Genomic DNA, 14,157 nt, shown 5'->3' on the forward strand with positions numbered 1-14,157 from the left:
ACTGACGTTGGCTTTTCTACAGGCAATAGTTGTCCCTCTGGTCACTATGTTTTGATTTTTTACGGCAATCAATCTCTGCACCTTTGCCACATGGGGAGAGAAGAACCCCCAAAGGAGACATGCTGGGATCAAGTTTCCACCGGATGGTGGCAGACAGGTAGGACTCACCACTGTATCCAATGAAAATGACAAGGGACGGTAGGCAGCATGAACAGAGTTCCTCAAACTCCATTTTAGCCCAGACAGCAAACGGGTTAACTCATAAAAAGCACCTTGGGGATTTTAATAACCACAGGTGAGCAGGATCTGTGTGTTATGTCACATCCCAAAGGCAACACCTGCAGCCACCTCATGCCCCACTCAACGCCAGGCATGCTCAGAGTGCGTCTACACTGCAATGGGAGAGGTGAGTCCAATTCTTGATCTGCCTGTGGATCCCATGCTGGCAAGCAGTCCCCACCGTTGTAGTTTCACGAGTGTTGGCAATTCAGCGCCTGGCAAACAGTGCTGAGACCCGCTGTGTGCGTGAGTGCCACAACCCGTCGGGGAGCTGCTGCAGGCCAAGTGCGGCAAATACGCCTGTGGGTGAGCGGGAGATGCCTGTGCTGTGGTGCACCCTGCCCGGGATGGCGGGGCTGCACGGGATGATGTTTGTTTCTCCCGTTCCCTGGTTTATCTCACTGACCCTGTGGGGAAGCAGCCCTGCAGGCAGGATCCCTAGTTAGATCTCAAGCAAATTGCTCAATTATGGTGCAGCAAAATCCCTGTGTATCACACTGCTCCGCCCATGTGCCCCTGGTTGGTGTCACACACTGGCAGGGTCAGGCACTGGGGGTTACACCCCTCTGCTCAAGCAGCGTTGGCAAGCACCTATCTCTGGAGCTCCTACAGCCTAGCAGGGAAGGCGGCAACAGGAAAGACAGCCCTCACCTCTCCCAGTTAAAGCACTGAGTTGGGAGAACCAGGTTCACATCCCTGCTCTGCCACAGACTCCCTGTGTGACCTTGGGCAAGTCATTTAGTTTCTCTGTGCCTCAGTTTCCCCATTTGTAAGTGGGGGCTAATAGCACTGCCTTGGTTCCCAGGACTGTGCAAGGATAAATATGGTAAAGAGTATGAGCTGCTCAGACACTACAGTGACAAGGGCTGTATCTCCTCTGCTGGTAACAGCAGCTTCTGGGCCAGCCGCCCCCATGCCCAGAGGAGAGAGGAGGAGTGGCAGCATCCCTTACAGCCTTCACAGAGTGAATCAGCCTAAAATCTGCAGCTCACCAGCCAATGCAGATTTGCTTCATACACAGCTGCCCTCAAGGGGTGTACAGGGTTTCATACTGCATCTAGACCAAGGGGTGTTTTATGTCTTGCAGCTGTCTCTGTATCTATGCAGAAGGCTCTCTATCACCCACTGTAGCAGCCAGGCACAGGTACACATTCCCTGCCGGACTGTCTTTTCTCTGCTCCTCCTCCAGTTCCCATGTCCCTCGGACAGCTACCTCCACCTTTCTCCTTGCAAACCACAGCAACAGGTTCTAGCAGCAAAGCACTCTGGGGCCGCTGAGCAGCTGCCACCGTGCCGCTGGCACCACCACTGCAATGCTGTTGAAGGCAGAGGCAGCTTGCAGGGGAGGTGGGGAGGGAGAGAACCGGGCCAGGGAGCAGCCTGTGGCATAATGTGTGAGTGCCGGGTGGCGTGCTTTCCCCACAGGGTCAGAGGCAGCGGCCCTGCTATATCCAGTGCACTTCTCTCTATGGGACACACAGTGCCGGAGACCCAGGGGTGCCTCAGTGCGGGGCTTTGCTGTTTCCCAAGTAGCCTCGGCTGCCACGTTTCACCCTGTTGTGTCCAGGGACTTCTCCAGCTCCTAGTGGGAACCTGCTTGGTTCCCCCGCCCCCAGGCCCAGGGCCTAGTGAGACCGGTGCAAAGACACTGGGGCTCTTCGAGCACTTTCTGAGCACAGGGAGCCCAAGAACCCGTCATCCTATGTGACAGGACCCCCCCCCCCACCCTCCCAACATTTCCTTTCAAGGCTGGCAATCGGGATCCAGTTGCCCTCCCACCCTACACTGCGGGACGTCAGGCCTCCGTTCGACGAGCAGCCTGTGCGCACAGGAGCTGGCTCTAGGGTTTCCAGCATGAGCCTGTGATCAGTGGCTGGTGCCTTTGCCACCAGCTGGGCTTCCTGTATCTGCCTGCTGGCAGCTCCTGGAGCCGGTCTATTTTCACTCCCCTGCCAGTCCTGGGCAGAGCCGCTCCCTGTCTGGATCAGGAGCAGCCATTTCTGAGCTGATCTACCCCTGGAGGTGCAATCCTGCCCTGTGGCTATCCAGCTCTCTGGCTCTGGGCACTGTCCCATCACACAGCCCCTCAGATGATCCCGGTTAACTCCAGGGGCTTCAGAGTTTCTTGCACAGCTGTGCCAAGCTGCTGTACCTGCTTCCATCCCATTGGCACCTCCAGGCCTTGGCCACACCCCGAAACTGCCGCAGTCCAAGTGACTTGGATTTCACCCCTGCTTGCAGGAGTGATGGCCCGGCCCTGAACTAGAGCGCACAGCAGCTGAGTGCCAAGCACCGGACACTGAATGCAGAGGGGGCTGCAGGGAAAGTGAGAAGAACTCTGCAGCCCCTCCCTGGGTAGCAGAGAGTGGGGAGTCCTGTGGGGAACAGGAAGGCTCCTGCAGGGCAAAAAGTAAGACCGGGGGGGGGGGGGGAAGCTACTTGGGAGATACAGGATTGGAACAAGCTCTTGTGTGACCCAAGGGAGATGCCCTAGGAGGTGCCAGTTGTTATAAAGTTCCCAGGAAGGGGCTGGGCTGGGCAAAAGAACTTACCAGCCCCTGGGAAGGTGGCGTGTAGCCCCTGATGTAAGGGAATGGGGACAACTTAAAGCTCAGAGAGAAGCGTGGGAGGACAGCTGGGGCCAAGACCTCTCGTGAGGACACGGGATTGCTGTGCACTGGGCTGTGTACTCTGAAAGGATGGCCTGGCTGGAGGGCTGAGTCACGAGAAGAAGCAGACCACTGCAAGGCCGGAGGCGCTAGATGAAGAGAGCCTGCCACGCCCAGCCGCTAGGGGTGCGCCTCTGGTGAGTCTACACTCAACACTTTCATAAAATAGTCAGGCACATTTGCCTACCATGGCGCCTCCTCCCCACCCCTTCCTGCGTGGTACCCTTGGTGATGCTGTTTGACTTACCCAGGCGAGGAAGTTGCTTGCCCCTGGTCTTGTGTGCCCATGCCATGGAGAATCCTTGGGACGTCACTACAAGGCAGGTCAGGATGATCTTTACCAGCTGCTGGAAACTGGGTTGGCATTTTTCCCATGCCACTTTCACCGCATCTTGATGACATCAGCGCCCGCTGTCTCCAAATGGGTGTCCGCTAGATCCCTCTGTTCCCCATCCCAAGGGCCGCCATTGCTGTGAACCCCCTTCTGCCATGCAAGCCTGCAGGTCTCACTGTTTGTTCCTAGGAATCATCTGTCCCCAAGTCTTGAACCTTGAAATGACCTTTCCAGAAAACCTGACACATGGGTCCCCACAGCATCTCCAGCTGATCCCTCTGTGGTTATTCCTTGGGTCCAATATAGGCTGTATGGGCGGGTGTCTTTATCCTTTATGGGGCCAACCTCTGTTGGCGAAAGAGACAAGCTTTTGCTCGTCCCACTTTTTAACTCCAGACCCAGCGCTCTCAGTCTCTGCCAGGAAGGACATTCTGCAGCTTTCTGCCAGCAGATGGCTCCCTAGCCAAGCGCATTTGGAAGCAGCCCGGCTTCCAAGCCCGGTTCTGTAACGTTCCCAATAATTCTTTGCAAGGCAGAGAAAGCGCTGTCCAAACAACAGCATTTCCCAGTGCTGCTAAGTTATGAAATGTCCTTCCTTTGCCATCAAGTGTCCTTGCTTTAATATTACATCTCAAGTCCTCCTTGGTCATTTCTTCCCCGGCCGGACTCTCGGGCTTGGTGACGTGAAACGAACATTCATAGATTCCTGGAGGTTGAAGGCCAGAAGGGATCGTCCAGTCTGACCTCGGACATGGCACAGACCTGAGAACCTCCCTCAGGGGTTCCTGTATCCGGCCCAGAGCTTGTGGTTGAGTTAAACTAGAGTGTGCTTTTTAGGAGACATCCCGTATTAAAACACTGACCCCAAAGCACATACCACCTATTAAGGTTACAGGGGCTGTATCAAATCAAAGATGGACAAAGGAGGAAAGACAGACTGTGGATACATCTTATATTTCCTGTAAACCTAGGAAAGAGTTACATGCAACGGGCATTTTGACTGTGATCCTAGACTTATTTGTCATTTGTGATAATCATGGGCCGGATGATGCATAAGTGGAACTACCCACAGGGGGAACAGCAGCAGAAGGCTCCTGGGCCAGGCGCTGTCTAGCAAGCAAGGTGAAACTGCAAAATGGAGAGTCCCACTCACCGGGGGTGGGGGAGCCAACATAGCTCCCCAGGGACTTTAAGGGAAGGGTTGATCATCACTCTTCCTTGCCCTAAGGCTAGAACAAGCTGTCATTACTATTGTTATCCTTGCGCTGGTGCCTAGATGCCCCATTGTGCTAGGAGCTGCACGTACAGAGTGAGAGACAAATGATGTAACTGCCAAATCATGACGGAACCAGTGCACGGAATGGCCAATCTCCAGAGACTGATTGGGGTGATCCAGCCAATTGGCAAAGTTCGTTCCCAGTCTGTCCATGATCCAATCGGCCTTAAGGGATCTGCTGGAAAATGCCAATGCCTGGAAATGGGAAGATGGACTTAAGCATGTGTCTGGGCAGTGAAAACCGCCTTAGCATACAAGGATTTAACCAAGACCGCTGCATTGCCAAGCGGCGGTATTTCTGAAGGGCTGGGGTTCTGATCCAACTCATGGGACTCATTCCACTGATTTGAATGGGAGAGGGCTCAGGCCCGTGGCCTCGTGCAGAAAGAGCAGCTAGGTGTATTTGTATTAGAGTCCCTGAGCACAGCAGAAAGAAACTGTGACTAGATCAAAAAAGGAAGCGACTTGCAGCTGTGCTTGGTTGCCTTAAAACTCTGCCAATGCACACGGGTAGGGAAGGTCCCTGGAGCAGCTGATCACAGACCACATGGCAACTGGTACAGAAAAAACTATTGGGCCAGATCCTGAGTTGACATCAGCTGATACAGCCCCATAGATGGCAAGGGAGCTACACTGATTTACGCCAGCTGAGGTTTTGGCCTTTTGACTTTAGCACCACCTAGAGTCTGACGTGTGATGCTGAATGAAGCTGCACGGGTCCCACTTTCACAGGACTCTCAATCCAGTAAGTTACTGTGGGCTCCAGAAGAGATTTTTCAGAAGTGCCTATGGCATGTATCCAGAGCAGGCTGCTACGCAGATCTGCACCGGCCGAAGGGGAGCTGGAGGGCATGGGGCCAGGCGTACCCCTGCTGCTGCTACCAATTGCACTTGGAGGGACCCAGTCTCTTGCTGTATGTGAATGGGGAAAGAGCCAGAATCAGGGCCCAGATTGAGACCACACTGGCCATTTTGACCTCAAGGGGGCAGAGGGGGGTCTCAGCACTGTGGGGAAAATCAGGCCATGTCAGGTGGTAAGTATGGGCTTAGGACCCTAACTCCTCAGAGGGGTGGGTTTGAATGAGTCCTGATGGTCCAGGTAGGCTGGGAGACCCCTGCACTAGCTTTCCCTCTACGCGCTCAGTGAGGAATTACCATGGACGTTTGTAATTCTGCAATGAAGACATTGGCTCAGATCCGCCCAGGTATTTCGGTGTTAGGCAGCAAAATACTTTTTGAGGATCTGGGCCTTTGTGCCTCCAGGATTTACCCCCACTCTCAGCCAGCCCCAGAGAAATCTTTGTGGCCAGGCAGGCATCCACATTTATGGGGCAGGAGCTGTGGGGGTCTCGAGAGTGGAAGTGTCTTTAGGGATGCCCCCAAGGTGATGCTCAATCTGGCATGCTAGCAAGCCTCCTTTCTGGTCTGGCTGCTCCAGCACTGGCTAGGGTGTCTCTGTGATGGGACAAGTCTGTAGCCAGGGGATAATTCACTGAGGCGGCTGGTTACAGACAGACCCTGTGCTTCTCTCTCTCCCCACAGTGCCCAGCCTGGCATACACAGCCTGTGCTGGCTAGTGTCACTGCACAAGTTCTTCCGGCCTCTTGGCCTGGACTGCGCAGTCATGGGAGGGAATTTCTGACAGTTTCTACACTCGCAGAGACTCCCTAATATCACCTCATCCTCTGACTGTCACAGAGCGCTGTTCAGTGGACAGGTGGCCAAAACACTCAACAAGGTCATGGACAGATGCAGCCGCCTCTGGGGAGGAACACGGCAGCTGTTTAACAGTGCCCAGTATCACTGGGAAGTAACATAAGGCAAGAAGCTCGACAGAATCTAGTGTCTGGATGAAAGTGCTGGAGGGATGTTGGCATTTGGTCTGCTCTTCAAGGTTAACAAACACCCCTTCCCTTGTGACAGTGTCACGAACACAAGCGGCCTCTTGTCTCACCCAAAGACAAAGCCAGCTCTCTGACTTCCTCCTTGGGTGAGCTGCGTTAAAGGTGTGCTGCAGCACTAAAAGCAGCTCCAAAGTGTACGGCTGTGGAAGAACGGGGACAAAAAAGGCCCAGTCGTCATCTCACTCAGCAAAGTCATTTCCCTCCCGGCTGCATGGAAAAAACCAGCCCTGGCTCCCTTTGCCTGGTGGCTAGATCAGGGTTGTTTATCGCTCACAGTTGGCTTGAGCTGAAGCAGCCTCAGTCAGGTGGAGGAAAAGTCCCTTGGCGCTGCTGCAACAGCCGAAAAGGAATAATGAATCTGTTTCAATTTCAGTAATGGGACTGCACCTATTTCATTACAGCCGGGGCAGGCATCCACCCTGGCTGTCCACAAGGATGCTGTGTGGAGGGAAATCAATCAACCCTCTCCAAGACTCTGGCTGGAAGAGGCTGTCACTACTTGGCTCCCTGACCCCAGGCCAGACGGCTCAGCCCTAATGGAGATGCTGGCTGGCGTTTTGTTGCTGGAGTTCATTAGAGCTCCTTGCTCATTGGTGACTGATTCTGTTCCATGGCTCAGGCTGCCCAGGGACTGCAGTGATTCAAGTCTCATTAAGGGCTGAATGCATCACTAGGGAAAGGCAATAGGGGAGACGGGGGGTGGGAGGGTGTCCGTGTGTTGCTCTGTCCCTGTTCTGTGGGTTCTTGCAGCATGGTACCTGCTTTGCTTGCCTACCCTGTATCAAACCACACAGAGTTGAGACACGTATGATTCATGTGTGCTTTACATGTGTGTGTTGTGAAGAAACCTGTGTCCTCTGCACCAGTGTCCGGAGACCCCCTAGGCGGCCGAGCTGGTGTATGACATGAGAGCCAGCCAGAGACGTGCTTTGGGGAAGTGGGGTGGGATTGCTTCTCTGGCCAGACAGGAACTTAGCTCGCTGCTACTGTAGGTGGGATTGCAGAGCCTTCTGGGCCAAGAGCCCTGCCGTGGGACTTAACCCCGTGCGTAACCGACTCCGGTATGTACAGGGCTGCTGGCGTCCCCTTGCCTGGCTACAAATCGAATCAGGCCCTTCAACGGCCCTAAATGACGAGACATTCTCAGAGCTTCATGCAGCCTGAGCCAAACCCCACTGGAGTTATGGGCCAGACTCCCCCCTCCTCTGTCCAGCCCTGGGTGGGGAGAGGGGTCAGTGAGCCCCTTTCAGCCTGGTGCTTTGAGCACTGAACAGAACAAGGGAGGCTCAGCTAACGCCTGTGCCAGCATTAGCCACCCCATAGAAGGTGTGTGGTTCGAGGAGACTGTGGATCAAGCCCCCTGAGCCCTGGCAGGGCTCCAATATAGGGAGCTGCACAGCCAGGCAATGCCATTGGGGCGGGGCCCTGCCTTCTAGCCTAGTCCAGCTAATGGAGTGTGCTCATAAGGGTTAATCCGTCACCCTATTGTGCCCTCCTGAAGTAGTTCCTTCGCCACTGCAGTCATTCAGCCCGGTAAAGATGATGCTCGCTTTCCCCTGAAGGTGGTGAGTTTTATAGGCCCAGAATGGGGCCCGAGCCATTACAAACCCGCCTGGAGTCTGGGGTGAAAAAAGGCCCTAGGAGCGAGGAGGCTGCATGCTGGTTTTAATTGAATCCAGCTATAAAACCCTTCATTGTTTTCTGTTTGTAACAGGCTCCTTTTATTGCCATCCTTTGACAGCCCCGTGCTTTCCCTTTCCAGTTAGTTCATAAAACAATAAGTGGGCTGTCGCAGAACCTGGCTTAGCTGCTCATTTAATTGGCGTTTAAAAAAAAAACCAACCAACCCTAAGGCCAAGCAGTTTGTAACATGTCGCTAGAAAATATATTAATTCAATTAACATTTCAAATGTGCCTGTGTTTATTAGGGTACATAGCTGAACATGTATTCTAAAAATGAGATTCTCTCTCTAGTCCCTTTGCTCTTTCTCCATCTGAATAGCCTGCTGCTTGGTTGGCCCTTATCATTGTTTTAGCTGAGTGACTCAAGCCAGATTTTCAAAAGGATTCCTAAGGCACTGCTGGGGTTTACTCCCGCTTAAGTTGCAGCATAGCTGTGCAGAACCAGGACTCGACCTGACCCTTCATGGCAGCTCTAGAAGGCTGTGATAAGAGTTCTGTTAAAGGCTACGGGTTGAGCTCTATTGTCATTTGCCCCAGGGCCACGCCCTAAAAGTCAGTGGGTTTACACTGGGGTCAGAGAAGTGGGATGAATGTTATTCCCTGAGGGCTCGGTTTTTCTCTTGTTTCGCTGCAGTGACTACCCTGACCTCAATGGAGTTTCTTCAGATTTGCCCAGCTGTGCCTCAAAGCTCTCCTGGATTATAGTGCTGATACTTAAATGCTTTGTTGGATTGGGACCGCATATCCTGTTTTTTTGTGGCACAAAACCCAGCCCAGCTTCACAGCAAAGACTGAGTAGAGTGAGTTGAATATTATTCCCTAGGCATAATAATATATCAAAATGCTGTCTTTTTACCTCCCAGAAAATCATTGGAAAATCAAGCTTTATGTCTGTGCCTCTGTTTATTATGCAGATGAGATCAGGGTATCGTTTGGCTGGGTAACTTCCAACTGCCGGTGTGCCCGCAAAGAGATGCTTTGGCCACTTACTAGTCACAGAGACTGTTCCAGCAAGGCATTTAAGCATATGCCTGACTTTCAGCACAAAAATAATCCCCCGACCATGCTTAAAGTTACACACGTGCTTCAGAACCTCGCTGAATTGGAGAATATTTGTGCTGTGTGATTGGTCGCCTACATCAAGTGGTCTTGTTTCTGTTCCCTGACTGGGAACACTTTTTCAACAGGAGACTAGTGATATTTCCAAGAAAAAGTGGGGAATCTTCAGAGAGAATAATTCATGAAATCTTTAGGGGTCTTGAACATTTTCTCAAATACCCAGATACAAGTAAACAACAAATTGATAGGGCCCTACAAGCCCCCTTGCATTTGTAATACAGAACATGGGTAACGCCACGAGGGCCATCAGCAAAGTTTGAACATATGGCTGCTAGTATCACAAGGCAGAGGTCTGCCACTTGAGCTAAAAGAGCAGCTTCATTACTGGATGGCAGTAGGAGGCTGTTATCCTTCAGCACCCCAGCCACTAGAGGGGGAGGTAGGCGGCCCATTTTGCCACTGTCACCTATGCACGCTCAGAAATTAAGACCATCCAAACAAATGCCGGCAATGCAGTATATTTCATTATCCATGCTGAGTGCAGGACAGCATCTCTTAATAGCCTAAAACAAAGCAGCGTGCCTTTTTCTAACCCTTATTTCTCATGAGCCTATGGAAGAAGTAGAGACAAAAAGATGCCTGTTTGAACAAGATTGCTATTGCTGGGAGATTAGTTGGCTGCATTATTAAAAGGTTTCATATTCCGCTATTAAGGGCATTAATTAGAAATTCAAACTTTCACACTATTTGCTCTTTTTATGCTGCTATTTGAGTTGGTGATAAATCTGCCGCACCTTGATCTCAGTGAGAGCACTTAGCAGGTCTAAGTGCAACCCTGCGTCTCTCTAATGCTCACACACAGAGATGCCAATGTTTTATATCTCAGAAATTGCTTCAGAAAGCCTCCTCCATCCCTGCAACCAGGGACATCTTCCTTCACCAATGCACCAGAGAGGGCTTCCCAAACTATTTCTTAGTGTGGATGACTTCTGCATACACAGATTGTGTGGTGGACATTTCCCCTCACATGGTGATCTCCCCACCTGGTGTATGTATGCGTGCTTGAGAGAGGCAGACATTGCCTCCTGCTGAGTGGAATTGGACCTTGCTTGAGTGTCTGTATTTCCTTCAATCTCCAGTCACTGGAGCCTCACAGAGCATGAGATGTAATGGTACCGGCACAGCACTGGATGGCAAATCTGCTGTAGCCTGAGTGCTGGAGGCCTGTGTTTTTGCAGTGGAAGAGCCTGCGTGTGAATCAGCTGCTCCCACAGTATCTGTTCATGTACCCATGAGTTAGTTGCAAAAGACGGCAGATAAAGAGCACAAAAGATGTTCAAGTTAAACAAGCAGTAGGAGACCTTCTGATTAGCCAGGGGGGACCGTGCAGTGGCACCTGGGCTGTAAAACCAGAGCGGGGTGCCGGAGTGAAGGGAATGGAGAGGCGTCCAGCTGCTGTGATTCTGATCAAGTGAGGATGATGGAGTGGGGAGAGAAGTTAGCCAGAACTGGAGCAAGCTGCCAGTATTTCTCAGGCTGGGCCCTGGCTGCATTGCCGACCTGCAGCTCACCTATCATTTGAAAGCCAGAGATGACAGGTGCGGCCTCCTAGCAGCCACAAAGCTAGGACTAGATCTTCTCAGAAGAACTTGGACTGGAGAGGTTTCCATCAGAAAATGCAGCTCTATTGAAATCGAAACGCTTTGGGAAATCATTGTCAGTTTCATCAAATCTTCGTTTCGGAGAAAAACTGGTGGGGAAAAAAGTTCTGACACTCGAGTTTGGATATTTCAGAATGAACCCTTTTGATATTGTCTTGAAACCGTTTTTCGTTTTGAACTATTTTTATTGAGCATTATATGTTAGGTGTGATAGAAGCTAGAATTTTTAAAAAGTCAAAATCAACGCGCCAGTTGATCCAACATGACTTTTTTTTTTTTTTTTTTTATAATTCTCTTCTGTGTAGAATTCTGCACTTTGGGGGATTTTTGTTCTGATTCGAAATGCAGCTAATGTTTGAAATCCTGAACTCCTGCATGAAATGGAATTTCTGTCCCCGCTTAGCTCTGCCCAGGAGTAAAAGCTTTGTGAATAGGCCGCTGGAGAAACCGGCCATGGTCAATGGCCTGGTTTGCACATACACAAGAGGGTATCAGCACATTGCAACCCATTGCATTAGCAGAGCCAGCCTGACCAGCAGCATGAGCTTGTCCCTTAATGAGGGACAAGCACCATCTGAGAAATCCCTTTGGATAAAGGGTGTGACTTTTTTCAGGATTAGCTCAGCCCTTCACCTTCAGCCACACCCATGGAACTAGGCTGATTTCCCCCTGCTGAGGATCTTGGCCATTGATGCTCGTTCACTTGACTCTGCGTGTGTCATAGGAGCCATTAAAAACCCAATGTCCTCCCTGCTCTGCTGGCCATGAAAGATTCTAGGGCCGCTTCTGGCACTGGAAGGGTTCACCCGGCACCCTCAGCCCACATTTCTCCTCCTCCCTGTGCTGGGGCTGTCTGGCTGCTGCCCTCCACCTTGGATCTGGCTGCATTTGTAAAGCACTTTGCTATCCTTTGGGCTAACGGGGCAGTATATATGGATATGTAAGCGGGGGTGATAGCATGAGTATGGGACCTCTTCACCTGCACTTTCCCTACTCCAAAGAGCTGCCCTTTTGCTTTTTTAAGTCAACTTCTCCCCATGCCAGGCAAAAAATAAAAAAAGTTTATTTCTCCCACAAATGTGGATTTCCCATCCTCCCAAGATTACACTGAACCGAGACCCAAGAGGGACAATCTCCCTTCCCCTCCCAGTGACAAGTCTAAGGTCTGATCTCACATGACCTCTCTAGGCTAGGGGAGCTTTCTCCAAGCAGTGAGAAGCTGGGGTCTGCCTTGCCCATGAGATACAGCCCTTGCTTCTAGCCCAGGCAGGGAGTCTGTGAAGTACTTTAAAGCCATGATATTCTGAGTTAGAGAGAGAATCATGGTACTTAGCTCTTCATCCGCTGATCTCAAAGCCCTTTACAAGGAGCATTAGCCCCATTTTTCAGAGGGGGGACCTGAGGAACTGAGCTGGAATGGGATTAAGGCCCAGATGCTCAAAGATATTTAGGTACCTAACTCCCATTGATTTCAAAGGGAGTTGGGTGCCTATATGCCTATCAGAATCTGGGCTTAAACCAAGTTCACATAAAGTCTGAGAATAGAACCTGAATCTCCTGACTCCCAGTCTAGTTCCTTATCCCTATTAATAAGAATATATCTTTCCACGTGAGGCCTGTAGAGTTGATTTCATGGCCCCAACCTGACTTTACAGATAGATGGGTGGAAAAATGGCCCCGACACTGTTTTAAAAATACAAATAAATAAAAACCAGCCATTGCTAGAATAGTTTGCCTATAAAATACATGGCATAAGCAAAATCCACAAAGGTGGGGTGGGATAAAAGTCTGATTAGGAATAGTTTAGGAGATGCCCTGGATAATGGAATGTGCTCATCCTAATGCCCACAAAAGCTTGCTGCCCACTCAGAGCTGAAGGGGAAATGATTCTTCTTTTCCCCATGAAAAATTTTGACAAACATGAACATTCCAAAAAAATTGTCAGAATTTTAATTAGAAATTTTCATTGGGAAAGAGAAGCAAACCGTGGAGAAGAATCAGTTTAAAACAGAGAAAATACAACTGGGGGGAGGGAAGGAGGTTGATTTTACTTTTTATGAAAACCTAAAATTTGTTTCCAAAAATGGACAGTTTCCAGTTGAAAATTTCCATTTCTACGCCGGTTTTCATGTGAGTGTTCATTGTTGCCCAGGTGTAACGGCAACACACAGCCCCATAGCTCCAATGGGGAAAGTCATTGCCAGACAGTGAATTCTCCCCTATGCACAGAGCACAAAGCCCTGGTGCAACTAGAATAGGTATTAGTGGAACTTCAATGGTGCCTCGCTTCATGCTGACCGTCTGCACAGGGGCAAATTTCACCGAGGGTGATTAGAGACTGCTTCCAAAAGACAATGTGCACCATAGCTTTGGCCTCATCCCTCTCTATGCTAGTGTATCGTGCAGTCAAGTTGCGCAAGTGTACCACATCCAGTAGCATTACTGCCATGTTCGGTGATATCCCTGGAGCGTAAGGTGGTTTCTTAAGGAACTCAAAGCACTTTGCAAGCAGGGGACAGCTTCTGCAGGCAAAAATTCAACTGGGTTGATGGGGCGTTCTGCTCGCAGAAGCACTGCAGGATAGGTGGCCGCTTTCCAGCCACTGTTGCCCATTACAGCAGTTATTCTGGGCATAGCAGTAACTCACAAAGACCCTGCATTGAGGACTAGGCAGGCAGATTCCTGGGATATGATACTGGGCGGGGGGGGGGAAGTTGCCCATGTACTTCTCAGGGCAGGACTGGGTCCCTGGTCACACGCGCATCCTGAGAGAAGAGCTGCTGATCAGGGACCAAGATTCACCTCTGCTCTGCCCTCAGGGAGTCGCAATGAGGGTTAATTTGGTAATCAAGTGTTTTGGGATCCTCTGGTAAAAGAGACTAGAGCAGAGCCAAGTAGATTGCATTGTCACGGCAGATGGTGCTGTTACAAATAATCTTACAAATTCTTTTTCTTAGCAGGAGAGCAAGGTTTTAGTGCGTGAAGAAATGCTGTATCTTTGTTAGTTTTATAGCTGTCCTTCTTTAGGGGAGCTGTTGTAAGCAGCTGGAGAGTTTGCTCTGTGCCTTATTCTTTCTAGCCTGAGTCACTTCTGAGACTGCTCCCTGGGAATGAGGCAACGGTGATGGGCTGAGATTCCTGGAAAAAGGGATTGTCTGCAAGTTGCTTGCCCCCCTTCAATTCCAGGACTGGTGTTTACCTGTAACTCAAACAAGTTACAGTCGGGCTCTATGTCACTGGTTTTCTCTCCACTGGAAGCTAACCTGCAAGGCCTAGGTAGATGTTACTGCTC

General features: G+C 50.7%; 1 long non-coding RNA gene across 1 annotated transcript; it reads left to right on the forward strand.

Annotated features, from left to right (window-relative positions):
* The first annotated feature begins 331 nt into the window (after nt 1-331).
* On the forward strand, nt 332-9,039 carry LOC137142419 (uncharacterized). Its single transcript, XR_010916918.1, has 3 exons — nt 332-406; nt 1,367-1,423; nt 8,780-9,039. It is a non-coding gene; the product is annotated as an uncharacterized lncRNA (long non-coding RNA).
* Nucleotides 9,040-14,157: the final 5,118 nt, after the last annotated feature.

The sequence above is a fragment of the Emydura macquarii genome, unplaced genomic scaffold (genome assembly GCF_026122565.2).
Source record: "Emydura macquarii macquarii isolate MOO-44397 ecotype Brisbane River unplaced genomic scaffold, CSIRO-AGI_Emac_v2 contig_3220, whole genome shotgun sequence".
In the NCBI taxonomy this organism is placed as follows: Eukaryota; Metazoa; Chordata; order Testudines; family Chelidae; genus Emydura; species Emydura macquarii.